General features: G+C 36.0%; 1 protein-coding gene across 1 annotated transcript in view; it reads left to right on the top strand.

Annotated features, from left to right (window-relative positions):
* LOC584519 (telomerase protein component 1) overlaps nucleotides 1-15,432 on the top strand; it is an 82,517-nt gene that overhangs the window by 47,929 nt on the left and 19,156 nt on the right. The gene's annotated exons all lie outside the window — the stretch shown is intronic.

Genomic DNA, 15,432 nt, shown 5'->3' on the forward strand with positions numbered 1-15,432 from the left:
GATATAGCATGGATGCTGTACCATCGTTCTAAAAGTAATTTGCATGTTAAATGATTTAGTATTGGGATTGATGGAAAATTGATCAGTTCATCATCTCAATTTAAAGATGGGACTTTTACATTGCTGGACTGGCGCTTGTCAAACTATTAACAAATTTCCCATTTTGTACTGTTTGAGGGTGAGCCACAAGAAAATGATGGATTTATAAAGATGGAGATATCAAATCAAGATTGGTTGATTTACAGGTGTATTCTTTGAGATATATCTGATCAGAAGTGATTGATTTACTGTCCTTGTGATGACCTTTTGATAGAAATATATTCTCTGAATCTCATTGCTGACAAGGCAGTTACATATAAAGAGGAAACAGTTTATCTTTATTTTGGATAGCAATTAGAAAGATCAACATTAAAATCTGGAGACAAAAATTTCCAAAAAAAAAAAAAAAAAAAAAAAAAATATGTGACTTGTCAAAGAAGCCATTTTTTCTTAAATAATTTTTCTCTTTTGATGTATATAATTTTCTGAGATAATGTATCTGGAAAGTACATTAAGATGTATTAAGAATTAGATAAATCCAAACAAATTATTTTATTTTATTAAACTACCTGACATTGGGATGATTTTTGCATGTTATACTGTGTGAGGTTACAGTTTAGTTGATGGATGAAAGTGTTTGAAAGTCTACATCAGGCAGCAAAGATTGCATTATCCCTTGATATCATTTCCCACATGTTCTTGATTTCCCACAAATATTGAAGTAACCGTTGGAAATAATCCACACAAAGAGAATGATCCTATTCTGGGCGACATTTTCATGTGATTGACCACAAGTGGTACACCATAACTTAGCATCCATCATCTGCCTGTACTATTATTAGCATCCTGTCCAGAAAATTTGTTGATTTGCTTGCTTTGCATGACAATAACATGTTGGAAATTGATTTAATGGCACAAAGGGAATGAAAATTGGGCCCAACCTTTATTGCAACAGATGTGAAAGTCATAAGATCAACCGCACAAAGAGATAATTCCAATCCCCTCGTAGCCCACATGAATCTAACACGGACGGCTCTGTCATCTCGCAAAGATCATGCCGTAATGGAACCAAATTTCCTGGATATTTAACCTATCAGCCGTAGATCTCTAGTACCCCAGTCAAAGAGAGAGGGAATTAGTCTATATTACATGTACTAGTGGGGGGCTTTGGAGATATAGGTGGTGATAATCCATAGGATATATGGTGGGGAGGGGGTGCCTGCTCTCCCCCCCCCCCCCTTTCCCACCAGGTGTGACTGATGGCATGTTCAGTTTAAAAGTTAGAAAAAAAAGATAACCGAGAACTAGATTGTGAAACTGTATTTAATAAAATAGTTTTGACTGATATAGGTCAGTCTCTCTTAGTTTTAATTCTAAATGGGATGGGAGAAAGCAGTACAAAAGATGGTTGTACCCATTTTACCCCATTGGTGCTTTTTCTTGTTATGTCGATGAATGAAGCACACATTTGTCTTTGAGTTGTCTCAAGTCTTTACTTTTGAAATACTTTCATTCTTTTTTATGTGCAATATATAGCCACATTGAAGGTTAATATCGATTGAAAGCTGTTATGCAGTATATCTTCCAATGCCTCCATTTTTCTTTGATTATTGCAAAGATCAATTTATTTTCATAAACTAAAAAGGATTTCACTGATATTAATGTCTGTAATGTTCTCAAGAAAGAAGTTAATCCATTTACTGGCAAAATGTAGAATGGCAAGAGAACACTCAGGTGCCAAACATTATCATTACAATCACACTGCACGATGCTAAGAGCCAGAAGGAGGTTGACTCTCTGTGAAGTGATATATAGTTAACACCCTTCTGGCGCTCAGCAGACGATATCAGATATCAAAATAGGGGAAATTATAATTATTTGAGGACACTGAAAGGGGAAACACCATGGTGTCGGAAGCATGTAGAGGCTTCACATGACGGAAACAGGAAAACTCAGGATTAGGTGAAAATCTGTTTGGATGGGTGTCAAATTCTCCATTTAATTCAGAGGAAGTTTTTGTTTTAATGGGTAGGGTGAGAATGTGACCTATATTTTCATATTACTCATTTGTTTTTTCCTCTTGTGGATTTTTGTTCATATTCTTTAATATAATTTTTTGTGTTTTTGTGATTTTATTTACAGATTCCTTGTATCTCTTCCCTTTTCACCATATATAAGTACCGGTAGTATTAAATTTATCTTAAATTGTGTAGGTTTTTTCTTCATTTTGTTTTCCTTCTCTTTTGTCATATTATCCTTTAAAATTTCTTGCTTATTTTATTCAATACCTCCTTTTCTTTCTCCCTGTAACTTTTATATGAGGAATCTATTAAGGCGAGGATTTAAAACATGCAGTGTGCAAAGGTTTGCCTTTTCTTAGGTTAGTTGTTGATGTGTAGTGGACATACGTGTACATATAAGAGCATACCCAGGAGCATGAAATAGGTCAATTTCAAGACTCAAGTTCATTTCACTTTCTGCTGTTGATGTCTACTGGTCTCCCCATCATGCCCTCCACCATATCTCATGAATGACAGATGAGAGGAAATCTCTCTATCACTTGACCTTTAGCTACCCTCCTTCTAGTTCATCTCCTTCTTGCCCCCTACCCCACCATAAGTGCCCAAGAAAAAAAAAGGTTAATATGCCTTTTCCCCTCTCCGATTCCATGCCGTCATCGATATTTGGTATCTTGGTTAGGGGACGTCGTCAGCCTAATCAGCCAGCAGCCAGCGCAGACCCCCACCTGCTCTTCCAGTTTGGGAGAAGATGTTAACGAAAGGGTTAAGGGCTGGTCACACCTTACCGATAATGATAACGATAGACTATGTATACCTACATGTATATTTTATGTATAGATAAAGTTAACTTGAAAAGTGGTCACACCTGGAGGATAAAGTCACTTGGGTTCTGTTGATTATGCATGATGAACACTGCCAACATGAATTCTAATGAACTGACGTCACATCCAATTAGTTTAATTACAGGCTCTCGGAAATTGTTCAGGTCTGTTCTAAGAAAATTCAGTGGCTCAGCGATCCCAAACAAGGCAATTAAATCACTGAGAGGGGGGCTCATTATTATAAGTCATTGAGTTCTGATGGACAACAGTGATTTTCAATGCCTTTTACACTTGAACAAGAGGGGAATGATTTGTGAATGATCTATCATTATAGTTGAAGTTCTAGTTCTTGGTGAGGTATGACCGGTCCTTTATATAGTGCCAGGTGGTAGTGTTGTCTCTCCTGTGGGATGTAGATAAGATGTTTGGAGGGGAGGGAGATGTCAGCTACAGGGATGGATGTCCTAGCCTCCTTGTATGAGACCTGTCATTGAGACCTTGTCAGCACATTTAGAATCGATGGCTAACATTTTTTTGTGATGAGATGTACTTTTCTTCAGCTGATTTGATACTTAACCCATTTCTTCTGGAGTTCTACCATGCAGTAAAGTTTCATTTATCTGCTTTTCATGTCTTATCTACCTTTTCTGAAATACGATGGTATCCTGAATATACCTAATACTGAGAATTAATGGTTGTGTATTGATTGCTTGGTAGGGAAACAATCAATTTTAATTCAATCTAGTGAGAACTTTTACATAACCCTTAAAAATGAGGAAGAATAAAACAAATAGATCATGCACATCTTTCATGATTTATTCTACACATATAAATGTAGCAACCATTTTCTAAGCTTTTACATTTTCCCTACTGTAGGGAATGAATCATTTTAATGTTTTAATGTTTATGATATATGATAATATAAAGAAACTAAGGCCCTAGTCAAAATTTCAACCCTTTCATCACCACAATACCCTGAGTTTCTATTACTAGTAAATAAAAAAAAACAGAAAATAAAGCAGGGTTCACATGAAAAGGAGTAATACAAACTTCTGTCTTGGGGGTTAAGACTAGCAGCCATGTTCTTTCAAGATCGCTGACAGTGGATGTCGAAAATTGCTACTTTGCGTGCGCACAGCTGAGTGACAAAAGGAAACATGTTGCTCTGTATGCTTTGCATGCATTCTGAGTGATGATTGGTACAAGGTCTGGGCTTGCCCGATGGTTACCTCAAGATAAGATGTGATCCAGTGCCATGCTGTGATAGATTTTCCAATTTAAGGACTTGATGTCATCAGTGAAGTGTTTGGGTGTTTATTCACATTTTATAGCCCTTGAACCCCAATCATAATATTGAATATAATCTGCTTAATGTAGGAAAATTGATGGAAGTTTTAGAAACATTTTTTTTACAATATTGAATTTATTGTTAAGATAAGATGTGATCCAGCACCATGATGTGATAGATTCCCTAGCTCATATAAATTTGCCAATTTAAGGACTTGAAGTTGTGAGTGAAGTGTTTGGGTGATTATTCACATGTTATAGCCCTTGAACGCCAATCAGAATATTGAATATAGTCTGTTTAATCTAGGAAAATTGATTTTAGAAGCATTTTTGTTACAATATTAAATTTATTGTTACAATATTAAATCAATTGTTGAGATAGAATTTGTTTTGATGTCGTGGAAAGTGTTTTGTATTAGTTCTACAACGTTTTGGTGCCCATATTGCTCATTACCCTCATAGAACCAAATATTTTAAATACTAGTTTGAGAGTGACTAATTACCAACAGATTGAATTAGGACTTCATTAGTCATGACATTAATGTTATGATACATTTCAATTTCAATGATATTGTAATCCCCTATAATTCTGTAAGATCAGGCTATACAATTTTTTTTATTATCAATGTCAAACTTGCAAGGACTCAACTTAACACATTTTTTAGGGTCATACTCTATGTATACATGTATGTAAACCGCTATTGTTAACATATTAATACTTGAAATATATAACCTCGCTGTTGATAGAGTTTCTTTTTGTTCTTTTACAACATGGATGATATTTATAAATATCCATGATATCCAGGAGGAACTTCTTTATTTAATGTTTCCGTTATGTGATACAGGTGTCGCTATGCTTAAGAGCAGGATGACTGCGCGTGATATCATTACACAGCAGAGGAGGAGTTAAACAAAAGAATGGTGGATCAATGTCTTTGTATTCCGAGGAAAAGAAAGAGAACGCCACATAATCCCGGAGCCCTTGGAATAGGAATTCTATCGTGCGTTGACACAAGGATGCGTAATCTTGTGGATGAAAGCTGTGAAATTGATAAGCTAGAAAGCGATCAGGGGATACTGAATGAAATTATATGTGGTGAAAGAACCCGTCACCAGAGTTTTAATCCTCATGTTAATGAGGGATGTGATGATTAAGAGCATATGATTACTAATTATATACACTGACAACAGTACAAGAATATTGCGTGGGAAGAAAATTGAATAGGGCATTGTCCTTTTCATAAATCTCAGTTAGTTTACTCACTTTGACTGCTACTGTTGTTGTTTAGTATGGTTTTTGTTGTATTCATGTTAATGAACTGGAAAGTATCTCCCTATGCACTTTTTCTTCTTCATAACAAATATAATGTGATACTATGAGTCAGCTTCGCAATAAAAGATATTCTTTTTGTTCCAAACATATTACCTCCCCCCCCCCCCCCCCCGAACAAAAAAAGTCACTCCAGACCCCCACAAAAAAAAGTAAGTTTTGAGCCCTACACAAACACAACAATGCACTTCTTTAATTTGATATAGACCCATAAACCAAGTGTAGGGTAAAACTATAGCTAGAACAGGTGAAGATAGAAAGTTGGCGTTGAAAAACTGCGGGTCAAGATTTGAGCCCAAATGGCCTCAAACTTTGGAAGGTAGATACATGTAGATAGATAGATAGATAGAAAGAAAGATTTTCTGTGGTGCCCCACTGTTTGGTCAAGTTAAATTTTGTTAGTCATGCTTTTTGAAATTAAAACTTTATCCCAATTTTTCAAATTGCCTAAGGATTGTGTCTCTGCAGAAGAAGGTAGTACAATAGTTTATTCACATCTTAAGATATTGAATACACGACATACAATATCGTCTGCTAAGAGCCAGAAGGACGTTAACTCATACAATTCCACACAGAGTTAACACCCTTCTGGCTTTCAACAGTGATATATTCCCTTTGTCTCCAGTGACTTAAACCTGTATTGATGTCCCTCCTTATGATCATATTCCTGGCAGCTCACTGGAGTTTCATTTCTGGAGTCAAATCGCAGTATTATATTTTGAGAGTTATTAATAGCTGTAACCCATCTAATCCAGAACGTACAAGCAGGATTGTGTTCCTCAGAGTGACGTAAGACTGTGTTAAGCCCCTGGGATGAAATCTGAGACTCTTGCTTAATCCCGCTAAGATTTCCTTTGATCTTAACAATGAGAATAGGCTTTTTGAAGGATCCCAGCCCAAAACTCTGACTTTACCAAATTTGGAGATTTTAGTACTTGAAAGATTTTTGTTCTTGAAAGGATGTCATGGTAACTAAAATTAGACCGGCCCAACTCGTAATTCTCTTAATACAGACACCAGAGCTTTTAATTGTGCATCAATCTGTAATGGATAATTCAATAAATCATGGGTTTATTGTTTACAATATAACATTTTACTTGTATAATTTGCCTTGAGGAGACATTTCTTTCCATCTATGGATCAAAGATGTAAACATTGTGTCTCTGTTATTAATCAGACTCCCATTCTAAACTATTTAATATCCATTCATAGTTCCATAGTTCATGTTTAGGTATTCAGTTTTGAACATTATGCTTCAAAGTCCATCATTTTTCATCGTGTGTACACATTCAATTATAATTGTTATTCAGGTATAAAGTGCTGGTATGCAGTAGGGATGTACATGAATAATGTTACACCATACATTCTTTTGTTCAAACAGAAATACAATTACATAATCAATTAAAATGAGTGTATGAATCATCAATTTTAATCCTGAGGGTTTTCCCCTATATTCTATCCTGCTTGTGTAGGAGTAATCAGCAAAAATTTGCCTACATCTGGGGACCGTTTCACAGAACTTGTCATCAGTGACAATTAAATGACAGTATGTGTTATAAGCTACTGAAATACTTGTTTTGATTGGTTATCACTATCAGCAGATTTGTCACTGATTTTTGTCATTTGTCATTGAAAAAAGGCTTTGTGAAACAGGTCCCTGTTCTTGCTTAACATTACTCAACAATTTGTGCAGAGACTTAATTCATTCGGAAATGTCCCTGGAGTGTACTTGAGAGCGATTAATCACACCTTGGTTTCTTTTCTGAAAAAAAAAGAAAACACCAACAGGGGGCGGCTTGAGGTGGAATAATGGGGTTAGGAGGGTGGAGAAGGAATGATAGTATGTACACCTTGAAATAAGAGAAGAAGGATTATCCACAAAGGCAGGAAGCATGGAATCTTTGAGGTGAATGATGTCTTCATGTAGCACATGTGTATCTCAACACTCAAGTACCTCAACAGGATGCTTACATAATAAAGAGAATCCATGAAAACCACAAAGCTGAGGTGTTACATGTATACTGCAAGATCATATTTCCATTATGAAGATAATTATAATCATATCTTTGAAATATTCTGCTGCTTCAAGGCTGTCGTTGATTTAAAGGGAGTGTGTCATGACGAGACCATGTGTCTTTCCCATGGGCCTACTCGGGGCCAACTGGGTATAATATGACTACGGACGACGCGATCGCAGCAATCACGTGCGTGCAACACTATGCAATACCGAGGCATGCAGGAGAACTTTGGTCTGTTTCGCGAGCGCCAGCGTGCGCTGACCCAATTAATCAAGTTCATTTGTTAAATACGTGCAGTCGTCCAAAAGAAAACATAGATTGCGTTAACCAGTATTTGCCTTGATATGCTCCCTTTAACTCTTAAATATACATGTATCTGTAAGAACAACAATGCCCTGCCCAAAAGTCATCTAGGACTACAGGACGTAGAAATCAGAAATCAGAACATGTGCATGCTGAAAACTGCCATTGATTGAGTGATGTATATGAAGCTCTGTATTACTAATTGCCCTTTATATTGTCGGTTACGCATTTAAGAACTGTCTTCTCATTTTCATAAGGAATACAACCTCGACCTTTTGTTTTTCCTTCGGCTGGCAAGCCTTCCAGTTTTGATCCTCAGGATACGATTTGATCCACTATCTTTTACTGTAGATCTATGATGCGCACTTAGTCAGTCCCCCGATAACTTCCCCATTACAAATTGCTTAAGACGGTAGGAATTATTTCATTTGTTGATGTCCAGACATTGAATTTAGCTATCCAATTCGGACGTTGTAAACTTGTTTCCCCTTCTCATGGTTTGGGTTCTGGACTCATTCCGGAGATTGGAGTAATTGAAACCGGACCAATCTTGATCGATGCGACTCGTTGACAGTTGTGAACATTTCCGGTATTAATTATCCTTTGTTGATGTTTTAGGGCAGTAGACATGGAAAGAAATGAAGAAATCTACAAATGGGAAGGAAACAAACATATTAAACATCCGGCAGAATCTAGTGAAGTTGTATTCTTGAAGTAAAAATACCATTATGACTCATGATGATGATTAGAAATGAATTTTTGATCATTTTGATTGTTTAAGTGAAGATATTTATGACCTAGATTATGTTATTAAGTGAGAGCTGTCCCATTTTATGTTTTAATCATTGAAAACCTGTCAGATACTAATTGAAACATATGAGAAAAGGAAGTGAACCTAATTAATATCATTATTGAATATTAAGATATTACTCAAGAAACAGTAATATACACTGTTTAAATAATTTGCATCGAGTTGATAGGGATTCTGCAAAAAATATGATTTTCAAAAGTTTGGAAGTAAACAGTCAGTGTATGTTGCTTGATATACCATGATCAAAGACAAATAATACCATATCTACTCTATAGGAATAAACTGTACTACAGCCATTTATGGTAAAATTATTCCATTGTCCATTTTGTAAAAGGAAATCAATTAGAAGGAGGGTGACCAAAACATCCGTGATAGTAAAACTTTGCAGGATCTTAATGATGTAATTGAATTTTTCCCCAATTAGCTGCAGTAATATATTCTGTCATACCAGTAATCAATTATATAGTTAATTGGGCGTGATGTGGCTTTTACAGAAGGTGGAATCTTTATATCTTTCAATATTTGTTCTGCCTTGCTATCTGTCTTTTTGCATGCTTCATAGTGTATCTAAATTTTTCTCACTTGCTCCTTTCATCATCTCCTACTCTGCCCCTCCCTCTCTCTCTCTCTCTCTCTCTCTCTCTCTCTCCACTCTCTTTTTAATATTTTAAAAATTTAAAATCTTTTCTCATTTTCTCTCTCCAGACCCTAGTCTTGCTAATTCAATATTTTTCTTACCTTCCTCTCTTTCAATATCCTCTCTTTCAATATCCTCTCTCCCTCTCTATTTCTATCTCTCCTTATTTTTCTTTCTTCTTTCTTTCTTTCTTTCTTCTTTCTTTCTTTCTTTCTTTCTATACCTCTTTCTATCTATCATTCTTTTTTTCTATCTATCTATTCCCTTCTTTTTATATTTACATTTTGAAAATATCATCCTGGATATTCCCAGTCCAGCGTGTGTACCCTTTCATGCTGTTTCACACGTGCTAAGAGCCCCCGGCCCCTCTTCTGTCTCTCCTGTATAATTGGCAGGATATGAGATCACGTGTTTGATCCAGAGCCCTTATTGCCCGCCCCCAAACAGTTGCTGGCTACTGTCAGTAACACCCAGTGATTCAGTCGAAAAATCCAGAATTATTTATACTGCAGTAGAAACAGAACTTCACCTCGGAGGGAATATGTCTTATTCTTGATACATACATAGCAAGGCTTCACATCATGTGTGTTGGCTCATTTGTTTTTTTCTTGCTCTCACAATTGTTTTTGGTTCTGTCTGTCTCACACACTCTTTCCTTCATCTCTCCCTCCCTCCCTCCCTCCTTTTCCTTTCATTTTTCTTTCTTACTCGTACTCTACACTGTCTATATAGATCACATTATTGACACCAAACTTTAATGAATGTGTGAACATGTATACCGTTAGAGTTATCATCACCTCTTTTCCTGCATTCTGTTTTTCCCTTTTCCTTCTTTTTTACATATTTTTTCATTTTCATGAATATGCTTTGAATCTTTAGAATGATCGTTTCCCTTCTTGTTCATTACTAATTAATTGGAGTAGGTCGTGTGTCAACAGTTTTCAGAGTACAATATGTGTCCTTGCCCTTTAATCTTCCCAGGTACACTATTATTACTACTTGGAAATGATGAATTTCCTTCCTTCCTTCTGTCTCTGTCTTTGACTCTCTTTCTCTCTCTCTCTCTCTCTCTCTTCTTTTTCTGTCTGCCTTGTGCATGCTCTGTCATTTGTTTTATTTCATTATGTGTCACACACTGTCTTCTTTTTCATCTTCTCTAACATGTCACTCTGTTCTGTGTTTTTTTGCGGGGAGGGGGGGGGGTGGGGTCACTACTTTTCTCTTTGTCTCTGTATCTGTCTCTGGCTTTCTCTCATTTTCCCCCCTTTATTTGCCCGTTTAATTTCAGCTCTTTGCTTTTATACTTTTATTTCACAGATGGTCAAAACATTTCTTTAAAAGAGCCTAGAAAGATCTGCTTATTGTGATCTTCTGATATATTACAAAAGTTAGGTATATTACATAACTAGTTTAGAGATAAGGAAACGAGAGTATCCAGAATTAACAGGTTTCCATTTCTTACAAGTTTGATACCAATATTTCTAATTTTCATGTTTAATCATATCTTGTTGTGACAAAATGTGTTCTATATAACTTTTAGTCCATAACTTGTTCCTAAACAAAATACACTTCAAAGCCATCATCCTTCTTGCAGTCTCCATTTGTTCTTGGGGTATTTCCTCAATATTTCATGTCAGTTTGTTTTTCTATACCGACTTTCCTTTTCCTGGCGTCGTTGAAGTAGGTCGGATATCGCACTTGGTGTCGAAAACTTCACAAGCTGTGTAATATGATCGGAGGACCTGATGCGAGCAAATCAGTAATTCTTCTGCCAAGATCTTAATTAGCATCATGGTTGTAGCACTTGTAAGCTTGCAGGTCGAGAACTGATTATCAGTGGTTCTCATTTATGATGGACTAATTCTCCTTTTAACTCGATTTGTTCTTTCTTTGAGCGCACCCTACAGCAGCACTTGCTGGGTGAAGACAGATGCTTGATTAAATCCTTTTCTTATCTTTAGAATTTGTCAACAGTTTTGCAAATATGAGCATATTCTATACACAAACATATCCTATATAACACTCTTATGAACGTACATTGCATTGTAAAATTTGTTTTTAACTTGTGAAGAAAAAATAAATAAATTAAATTGGGTTAAGGAAATGTTCAAATTCATCTTTGCATCCTCGAGCTTGAAGCCAAATTCTGAAATTCATACCTGGATGAATTGAATTGATTTGACAAGGAAGGGATTTTAGTTTGATAAGTAGACAATCAAATATCATAAGAAAGTATGCATTTATACTTGCCATGTCATTGGCATAACTAATAACACTTTCAATATCATTGCATTATTTTTGAGCCATGATATCCTTTAAATTTGTGATTTGAATATATTACAAAAATGATCTAGCAAAGTTGAGCATGATGCTCAGTGGCCAAGGTTTGTTTTCTTGGAGACACTGACACAATTTAAAGTAATTTGCTCTTTCCCACCTCTATCCTTATTAGATCATGATGCAATTCACACCAACTATTCATACCCAGTCACTCAATAATTACTCATTTGATTATATGGGACAGGGTACTAAAAAAATCTGTTACTACTTGTCCAGTAGGGGGAAGAGCATATTGTTACTCAGCCAAACATCAAATTTACTTGCTCCAACTTATCAGAAGAAATATTTTCTTGGAATATATTCAATTTTTAACAAAATGAAAAAAAATTGTGTAGAAAAGTATTAAATCTGCTCAGAAGTTATACATTATGATTGAATGGAAGTATGAAACCTAAAAAATGAAAAATAAATCTAATGGCTTTAGCAAATAGAACAGTATCTAGTTTTCATTCTGTAAAACAGTCAGCTGTCCAATCTACTCACTCACAAAATCAGTCACACAATCAGTCACACAATCAGTCACACAATCAATTACACAATCAGTCACACAATCTATCACACAATCAGTCACACAATCAATTACACAATCAGTCACACAATCTATCACACAATCAGTCACACAATCAATTACACAATCAGTCACACAATCGGTCTCGTAATCAGTGACGCCATCAGTCACATAATCAGTCACACAATCAGTCACACAATCAGTCACACAATCAGTCACACAATCAGTCACACAATCAGTCACACAATCAGTCACACAATCAGTCACACAATCAGTCACACAATCCTTATTACCGGTAATCATAAGTTGTGTCAATATTGTCTTTACTATTGATCCAAACGAACAGTGATTAATCATTCAGTAAGAGGGACATCTCAGACCTCTGCCCCTCTCATCTTGTAATGCCTCCCTCTCGGCCCTCTTGGAATAAACACCCAATAAACATGAATTAGATTACTTAACCATGAGGAAAGGAGATAATGTTGTTGTGATTGGTAGACGATACATCCGATTGAAGGAATAGCTGCATTTACACTGCTATCAAAAACTGTCCATTTTCTCACATTCTGGGCCCCATTTCACAAAACTTGTCATCAGTGACAAATGACAGTTTTTGTTATGAGCTACTGAAATCCTTGCTTCTGATTGGTTATCAGCAGATTTGTCACTGATTTTTGTCATTTGTCATTGGAAAATAGCTTTGTGAAACGGGTCCCTGGTGTTTCGAAGAAGAGAAAAAAAGAAAAAAAAGTCCACCTCTGGAATGTGGTTTTTTGAAACGCCTGCCTAAATTTCAAAGATTTTTGCAGTGTAAATCAGAACTTTGCTACAATTAAGGTTTTTCTTCACATGATTCTCCTTGCTTCTATGCGATCGCATGCAGAGTAGCGACAAGTACCCCTTGCACACTACTAACCAAAAATTGGTATGAGCAAACTCTCCTGTTTTTTATGGGTTTTTCCAGTATTGTAAATAGCAGTCCAAAAAATCAATGATTTAAAAAAATGGTGTTTGGGAAGATTAAATGGGCCTGATGTAAACTCATTATCGTCTCCTCCCTTCCGACCCTGCCCTCTTCCCCCTTTGCGCTCATTATACCTCATCAGCTAATACAACAATGAAATTCATAATTGTCATTCCAATTACATAATATGAACTAACGCATGACAGAAGCTGCGTCAAAATTGGCGAGGAGCGCGTAGGGCCGCTTCCTTCGAGCTGCTTGGAGTAAACACTCGTGAATGCCAAGATTTTATTGGGTTAGCTGCCCTCGATGACCAGTACTCATCAACGGGAATTCATCTAGAATTTTATGACTTTGAAAAATTGATAGCTCAGGTGCAGCTCAAAACTTGAAAGAAACAACTGCAATCTCATGAGTCATAGGCATTGGCTTTTAAAGGTATTTGGGACATTGCTTTCAATTCTGGAAGGAAAAAAAAAGTACTTATGTACAAGACAGAAACACAGAAACATGCAATATTTCTCTAAAAAGCTATATAAAGTCATTCCCTTAGGAGGAATCTGGATAACATCTGCATAATGATAACATCGCCCAACTTTTTTATTCAGATAGGCTGACACAAAGTTTTATCTGTAAATAATGCTGATCTGAATTTTTTTGTTTTAATTCAAAACCGATTAATACCTTTGATTCCTATCAACATATATGTCAAGAAGTGGAAATTTAGATCTACACTTCAAGAGATTTATACTAAATGGGAATTTTTCAATGCAGATGGATAATCTATACAGGTCAATGCTAATACCTTTAAGAGAATACAACCAAGGAGATACCTCCTTGATACAACTAGGTTTTTATATTTTATTAGCTGATTGAGGGTCAAACCATGGACCTATCATGGTCAAATTGATCACCGGAGGCCACTCTGTCAGGTGTGGTGATATCCAGCAACATTGACAGGATGTTTTATCTTTTATAGTGGCATTCAACTGCTGTATTTCGTAGGAATAGAAAAAAATGTAGGTCAGGTTGGATTTCAATCACAAATAAAAATACAAACAGACAGCTAACCATGGCAGAAACAGTGCAAACCAAGTAAAAAAAAAACTGTTGTGTCTGTCTGATACACACATATATGAATAAGAATGTGAGTATGTGACACAGTCAAAACATTTATAAATTATAAGATGAATGAATTAAATCAAAGTAAGCTCATGAATACAGCATTTTATAATGATTATTCTAGGTAATTATATCAAACCCAACCTTCGTAGACAGATCACCAATCTACCAACAAAATACTGTGTAGTAATGGCTTGCCTGATGATCAAATTCTTCCAAAGTAACAGTTACACCTCTCTTAAATCCCAGCATTTAGTAGGAAAAAGATTTCTGACATAAATGTGGAGTCATTCTGCCAGTTTCATTTAAAAAAAAGATATTGACAAAATGTAAACAGGTTGGCAAAGTCAATCTAACATAATGACAATGATGAAAATGTGTGTGTGCCATAGTCTTCAATTTGCTCATGATGGAGAATGCAATAAAGCAAGCTCTTAACAAATAGACTTTCTCTCTACCAATACTTGATGATCATAAATCTTCCAATGTTCAATCGGACCAATCCATTAACCTTCAACATCTATTCTCCCTCGGTATAAAAAAAGACCTCTCTAGGCCTGTCTTCATCAGCTCGAGGTTGCCAAATATCCCGCTATTTTAACTATCCTGATCGCATTTTATCCAATTAATTTGCATTTTCATCAGCCCGAAGTTGCAGTTAGCGGGATATTTGGTCGAGATAATCATTCCAAGATATCTTGGGCTAGTTTTCGAAATATCCAGCTATTTGTCCGATGCGTCTTCACCAGCCCGAAGACTCGCACTATGCGCAAACGCTGAGCAAAATATCTCGAGCTAATTTCCCGAGCTCGTGTTTCAAGTTTCGAGATCGAGTCTCGAGCTGATAAAGATGCGATTTGTAACGTCTGGATTATTTCCCAAATCAGAAATAGCGGGCTATTTGGCAATCTCGAGCTGATGAAAACATACCTACTGTTTTCTATGAGGAAGGAAAGCCTTTACTAATTATAACTCCAACAAGCGGTGCTAGGTGGTTATTTGGCACGTATGTGGGCTTTTATTCTATGCTGTCTCCTAATTAAGAGTGAATGAACTTAGCAAACACAGCATTTATTTTTAGAAATTGTGTGGTATTTTCCAAGTCATGGGTTTCCTTACTGATATTAACCCTTGAATTACAAGATTACAGAGCACCTTTTCCCCTTCTCACTCATAAACATAGCATACCGGTATGTAGTACTTCCTTGAACTAAGTAATATCATTTTTATG

This window comes from Strongylocentrotus purpuratus, unplaced genomic scaffold (genome assembly GCF_000002235.5).
Source record: "Strongylocentrotus purpuratus isolate Spur 01 unplaced genomic scaffold, Spur_5.0 spur5_scaffold_6, whole genome shotgun sequence".
Taxonomy (NCBI): Eukaryota; Metazoa; Echinodermata; class Echinoidea; order Camarodonta; family Strongylocentrotidae; genus Strongylocentrotus; species Strongylocentrotus purpuratus.